Raw genomic sequence first — 7,306 nt, 5'->3', positions numbered from 1 at the left:
ACACCCAATGGGTTTGATTCCTTCAGGTGGATCAACCATAGTACATACTTGGTTAGTGTTCATGAATTCCATTTTGTATCTCATGGTCTTTAGCCATTTCTCAGAATCTGGGCCCTGTACAGCTTCCTGATAAGATATAGGCTCATCGAGACCAATAAGGACTACATCACCGTGGTCAGATAAGAGAAATGAATATCTCTCAGGTTGACGATGAGTCCTATCAGATCTGCGTAGAGCATGTGCTACTTGAACAAGTTGTTGTTCCACAACTTATAACAAAATCCTGATCCACAACATCATATCACTACAAGAAAAAAGCCTTACAACAACGGTTTTTCACCGTTGTCGTAGCCCCTTTCTGACTGTTGTTAAAGGCTGTGTTGTTAAAGGGGGTACTCAAAGACAACGGTTTTTAACCGTTGTCTTTGAAGACAAAGACAACAGTTTTTACAACGGTGAAAAACTGTTGTCTTTTCCTTCAAAGACAATTGAGCGTCTACCTTTAATAACAGGGTCTTCAACAACAGTTTTAAACTATTTACGACAACAGTGAAAAACCGTTGTCTTTTTTTGATAAAAAATAAAAAAAAATATTAAAATTTATTATACAATTTTCTAGTATTATAAATCATTCAAAATACTAAATTTGTAAATAAAATTTAACATATAATTTTCTAACATTCGAAAATAATATTTACAACATTCCGAAGAAATTTCAAAAGCAGCCAACAAAATGACAACGACACTATTAAAACAAAGGTAGAACAACACAACATCCTAATCCTAGAAGAGTAACACAACATCCTAATCTTGATATCCAGTTTTGAAGAGTTGGATCATTTGAACTACTTTTACCATGTACAACACTAGAAGAGTAACAAAAAACTGCTTCTTAATTCTCCTAATCCTTCATCTTCTTCATCCTTGCCATGTTTGCATCGTACTTGGATCGAAGTGGACCAAATAGATAAAGAAAGAAGATAAACTAGATGCCTTCATCTTCTTCATCCTTGCTTCTTAATTCTCCTAATCCTTCAAACTCCACCTGTAAGAAGAAGATAAAGAAATGTCACTTGATCTAAAACTAAATGCCTATGAATAATAAAAAAATCTGAAATCTCATAAAGTAGACTTAATTCATTAATAATGCATCATATTGAATGTCTCTCCATGACTAGCTTAATAGCCTGTGCTATAGACATGTCTTCATTTGTTTCATACCTGAGTTTGTTAGCCTGTAAATGTTGAACAGTCATTTCACAAGAGAAATATTTCCAAGTTATCAGCACTGCAGATATAAGGTTAATAAAGAACTTACCTGTAAAGCCCGGGAAAAATTCCCGAATTTATTTTAGAATTTTTCTATGATTTTTGTGGAATTTTTAGATATTTTTCCGGAATATTCCGAGTAGCGGAAGTGGCAAAAATAATTGGAACCGTAAAATAGCTTAGGCGGGAATCAAACCCGAGACCTATGGTTTACGGATAAGTTTAGTAACCGGTGAACCCAGCAGGGCCGTGCTGAAAGAAAGGAGAACCAAATATATTTATATTAGAGTTGGGTTCATTAAACCACTTAATATAAATAATAAACTTAAGATGGAGTTGGGTTATTTTATTTTGGTTCGGCAACTTTCCCTCACCCTAACCTCACCGACGCCACCTCTCCCTCTCCTCCTTCTCTCGGCGCCACAACAAGGGAAAGCCTAGGGTTCTTTCTCTAGGGCCCCAAGGACACTTTCCGGCGATGACTCCAACACGAAAGAGGTTCGTCTCCGCGAGAGGAACGCGAAGACGTGAGCGGATCGTCGAGAAGGTCATCTCCACCGGAATTCTAGCGAATAGAATCGTAAGAAATTACGAACAAGAGGTAAGAAACCCCTCATCTGCAGTATAATTGCTCTCGCTTGTTAGTTTTGGCGTTAGTTCAGTAGTTCTACAGTTTTCAGTTTTAGGGTGTGCTTTTAGTGCACACCAAGCATTCGGTAGAATGCCAGTTCAGAAGGATGCACCAGTAGGCGTCCTAACAGCATGTAAAATGTATTAAAAACATTTTATTCAGCTTATTACCAGTTATTACAGCTATATGGATCAGATATCCATTGGGTGGGCTCCCACAGTAGCCTCTAGGTTCAGATAACCTATCTCTAGGTTCAGATAACCTAGAACAACAAAGTAAAATAAAACAGTATGATTATTTTACTTTTATTCATTGTACTTGGGATCGAGATATCCATGGGTGGACTCCCACAATCGTCCCTAGGTTCGATAACCTAGTAACCTCGGATTCGAACTTGCAATCCGGTCTCGTAGGGATGCTGCGTGAATCTGATTCAAGGGCCCAACAAAGATGTTTAGTATTTTCATCTATTATATGTATAGTTTTCAAATTTGAAACTAGTGATGAGAACACTAATTTAGCTTTCGGTTCGATTCAGGTTCGGTTTACATGATTTGAGTTCATGTACTGATTTAGATATATGCATGACTAGTTCATACTCGCTTTATAAGTGTGCCATGTTCGTTTAAAGCATGTTCAATTTATACTATAATGTTTGATTCAGTTTATGCTTTTATATGCCATGCCATGTTGCCATGCTCAGTTTTCAAACGCATGTTTTAAAACATAATCGCATCGTTGCATGTTTTTGTGAGGTAGATGGTTTCTTACTAAGCTTAAAGCTTACGATACTATTTTCCTTATACTGTGGAAAAAGGAAATGGATTAGCGTGGAGGTCGGAGGTCAATCGGATGAGGATCCGTGTGGAAGGAACCGGAATAAAAGATCCTCCGGGATTTAGCATTTACCTTAGCACTTTTCGTTATTTGGTTTAGTTTCATGTTTTAAGCAATTAGAACTTTTAGAAATTCATACCTTCATGCACTTTAAGTTGTTAGAATGCCGTGAACCATAAACCTTGCTTTAGCTTAAGTTTAGAATTATTACTACATGTTGCTAGAATGTTTATTATGCATTAGATAGTAGTAGTGTGAGGTTTTGCACGATCGTCTTGAAATCGAGATTCGATTTCGTTTGATCATCGAGAACCAGGATCGTTCGGCCCAGCCCGATCAGCCATTTCGATCGATCGGTGGGCCGATCATCCTGATACCTGATGACCCACTGGATCGATCGGCCGACCGCTCCATCCGCGAAGAGAGTTCGAGATGAATCATGATCACGATCGGTGGCACCGATCGAAGCAAATCGGCGGCTGAGGCCGGATCCGCCACCGGGCCAGCGTTCGCTGCGCGATCAGAGCCACCGATCGTCGTCGACCGGCGATAGCGGTGCTCGATCGGCGCGATCCGCCCGATGTCACCGAGCGTGTGTGTGCCGGATCGTTCCACGGACCGTCCAAAACTCGGCTCACCTCCTCGATATAGCTATGAATATCTAGAAGGTAGTTGAATATAAATATCACTCTCTCACAGAGTTACGAGGCAACTACAATAGTTTAGAAAAATTTTATTTTACCCAGTCTTCCGCGACTACTGACAGGATCAATAGTTAAGTGATCCTTTAACCCGAAGTTAGGTAACGACCCAATTTTTCCCATTTCAAGTTCTAAAGGACCATAAAAATATTTGGAAATGCCTTTAAAATATTCTAGAGATTTTTAGGAATTTTAGAGTATTTTTACGTAATTTTTGGAGGTCGTTTAGTATTTTTACAAAACCAAAGAAGTTTAAGCAAAAAGTGTTGGAGAAGAGGTTCGAACCCGCGACCTCGGGTCGGACCAAACCAAGCCAAACCGGCTTGACCAGCTGGGATAAGAGATTTATGTTAATCTCAAATAGAGTTAAATAAGGATATAGTATAGTTTGGAATAAAACCCTTATATATTAAAGGTAATTAGGTTTTGATTTTCCAAAACCCAAAACAATTTCTCCCGAAATTGTTTCTCCCCTTCTCCCTCGCGACGGCGCGGTTCTTCTCCTCTCGCGGCGGAAACGAAGAAAGCCGGCTTAGGGCTCTTCCTCCGGCGGCCGGCCAAAGCTTTCCGAGGGGTTTTCTTCACCTCCTTAAGGTCGTATTGTCGAGGGGAGCACGCGGGCACAAAAGGATCACCGAGATCTCAAGCTTTTCCCGAAACCCTAGCAATCTTTCTTCTCGGTTGTAAGTCCAAGAAAGCAAGTAAGTACTACTCACCTGCGGTAGGAGTTGCTCCGAGTTTCGATTTTTCTTCCTTGCTTCCGGATTTCACAGTGCCGAGTAGAAATCCATGTTAGGGCTTTCTTCCTTGCTTCCGGATTTGGTTGTGCCGAATTCCTTGTGTTAGGGATATGGTTCCTCATGTTTAGGATCATGTTGTGCAGAATTTTCTTTACCAAGGTGGTTTCGGGTCTACTGTACAATTGGGATCAGAAGCTGCGGGTAACAACTTCCTATAGTTTTTCCTTGCTTTGTACAGAATTTTGGAACCTGGCATAGTAGATTACTTCTTGTACATGATTAGCTTGGAATTGATAAGCCGTGTGGCCCTAAAATGTGTGCTCGGTTTGTATTTGGCTCTTTGCTGTGGACTGAACGGTATCAACCCTTTCCCTTTGTGCTGCCGTGAGTCCTTATAAGAAGCTGAGAAGAAGCTTTAAGTAATTTGAGTAGTTCCCATTAGCAATTAGTTGAGCATGTGTAATTTCCCTTGCTGCTATGAAACTCAAATTAAATTGTTTAGTTTTCCTTGCCACTCAATGAGCATGAACAGTTAATTTCCTTTTTTGCTGCCCTAGCTTGGTTAATCTACCTTTGCTGCCATGGGTTTGTTAAAGAAGAGGAGAAGGAAATTTGAATGGGTTTAGCATGTTGTTTAGATTTTTCCTATGCTGTTAGATCATTCCCTTGTTGTTTAGTTTTTGTTTGCTAATAGTAAAGCATGAGCCATTATCCATTGCTAATGATTAGCAAGATCAAATTAGGTTTCTTTTTGCTCTATTCTAGAGCATGATTAGTAAGTTCAGATGTGCTTTCTTTTCCTTTGTTTTACAGCATGTTTAGAAAGTTCAGATTTGATTTTCTGTTGTTTTATTTTATATCATGCTTAGAGAGTTCAGATTTACTTATGTCATTTTTATATAGCATGCTTGGTTAGTTGTAATCCTATACTTGTTAGATATATATCTAAAGGATTCTAATAAGCTCTAATAAAGGATTATGAGAAGTAGGAGTAAAGAAAAAGACCAAGGTCTAATTAAAAAGAGATAACAAGTAAATTAAAGTAAGAGGCTAGTACCCGACATCCAAGAGCTTGTCGTTAAACAAATCCAGGTGACCATTTCCGAGGTCTTGGCCCTGGTAGACTGAGGTATGTTCTTTTAGGATTGGTGGCTCGCAACCCCAACCTATTAGGGAACGCGCATGAGTTGGTACTAGGCCTGGGCCCAAGAAAAGAAAACCCAAAGAAAAGAAAAGTTAAGAAAGAAAGAAAGAAGAAGTGAGTAAGAGATAGGAATTAAAAGATTAATTTCTAACACAAGGATATAAGAAATGAAACAAGTTACATGCTTAGAATAAATAAGAATGGTTAGTTTCTTTAATTCTAAGTTTACATAGTTAGTTTCTTGTTATTCTGCTTGATACTGAGTATGATTTGTATCTAGTCCATTTTCTGTATACCATGAGCATAGATCAGTTTAGTTTAGTATTTCGGTTTGACTTATGCATTTCATTTATGCATTTCGAGTTTTGTGAGATAGATTAGTACTTACTAAGTGTTTCGCTTATAGATCTTTTCTTTCCTCCTACTGCAGATAAAGGAAAAGCTAAGATATGAAGGGAGGCGATAGGTGGTGGTGATGATGATGGATGTGTGTGGTGGCTGAACTATGGAGGATCCGGAGGGGACTAGCAAGACTTATTCATTTAGAGTTTATGTCTAGTTCATTTTCCTTATTTCCATTATGAAATCATGAGTTTATGCTTGAGTCCGAAGTGCATTGTAGCTTGTTATGCTTTGTTCTGAGAGTTTTGAGTTTAATTCTTATTGTTAGTTTAGTTTTTGATTAGAATCTGATTTATTAATGCGTGGTTGAAGAATATTGTGATCACGGTAGTGGTTGTGTATATCTTTTATGTGTGGATTTGGTCCACAGGAGACTCGAATTTTTTAGGTGGAATCCTCTATTGTGATAAAATCCACGACTCAATTATAGGCCACTAGGAGGAAGTTATAGTTAGGTAACAATCTCCCTTAGAGAGTAGTAGAAAGAATAGGTTGGTTATAAAATGTTATCAACAATTCTAAAGATCACACACATATTGACATCATCCGTCTCCAAGTAAGAAAGTATTTAAATTCTTTCTTTATTTCGCTTTTTATTTTTTTTGCAGATAGAGTACTTTCCTTTTAGTACTAAAGTAAGATAGAAGATTTAGTTTCCCTTTTATTTATTCATATTTAAGTATGATTAGAAGGGTTAAAGTAAGATATCAAGCTGCATAATTAGATGGCAAGAAGAGGACGTCCCGCTACTCACAGCGAGGAACCAACTCAAGAGACGAAGTGCCTAGAGCAACCGAGCCCAACCTTTAAGTGGTTGCTCCGGCTGGAAAGTAGCAAGCGGACAGTGATTGCCAACTGATGGCAAAGCCAGCTCCTCCCCTCCTCCGATTGCTCAGCAGACCCATGTCGAGACTCCACCACCTACTCGGGGCCACAGCGCACAAAGACCCAGACCGAGCTTATCTTATACAAATGGGTCAACCAGAGCTTCTCGAGCTGAGCCCCAGGATGCCAGCGCTTGGTTTAAAACACTAGAGAGCACTATGGAGCTTCTTGACCGGCGAAGTCGAGAAGGTCAAGTGCCTCTCTGGAGATGCTCGTATGTGGTGGGAGAGGATAAAGACCAAGAGAGCACGATCGGATCGGATGAGCCGGGCTGATTTTCAATCGAGTTTTATGAAGAGTTCTTTCACTGCATCACCAACAAGCCACGAGGAGTTTATAGAGTTGAAACAGGTGACTGTCCGGGAGGCGGCGAGGAGCGGACGAAGTTCAGCAGGTTAGCTCGCTCCGAGCTAGTGAGTCTGAGAGAAGGAGGCGAGTCGGTGTGCTGAGAATCAGGATGACCATAGCAGATGTGACGTTGGATAAGCCATTGAATGGAATTGATCGATGAGCATTAATAAGCATGAACAATACATGAACATTACATCAACATCATGAACTTGAACATCGGTCAGTAAGGCGGAGACAAACCTGACGGAAAGTCGCGTCACGGCCAACAGCCCAATTGGGAAAGCCAGGTAAAGAGCGGACAGGTGGCGGAACAGGACCATTGAACAATGAGCGACGCCAGTTCCCT

The 7,306-nt window shown here is 39.9% G+C and overlaps 1 pseudogene; it reads right to left on the bottom strand.

Annotated features, from left to right (window-relative positions):
• Positions 1-1,026: 1,026 nt before the first annotated feature.
• LOC121972460 overlaps positions 1,027-7,306 on the bottom strand; it is a 31,797-nt pseudogene continuing 25,517 nt past the window's right edge.

The sequence above is a fragment of the Zingiber officinale genome, chromosome 4A (assembly GCF_018446385.1).
Source record: "Zingiber officinale cultivar Zhangliang chromosome 4A, Zo_v1.1, whole genome shotgun sequence".
Taxonomy (NCBI): Eukaryota; Viridiplantae; Streptophyta; class Magnoliopsida; order Zingiberales; family Zingiberaceae; genus Zingiber; species Zingiber officinale.
The sequence above is the reverse complement of the archived record's forward strand: the minus strand, read 5'-3'. Positions and strand labels throughout refer to the sequence as shown.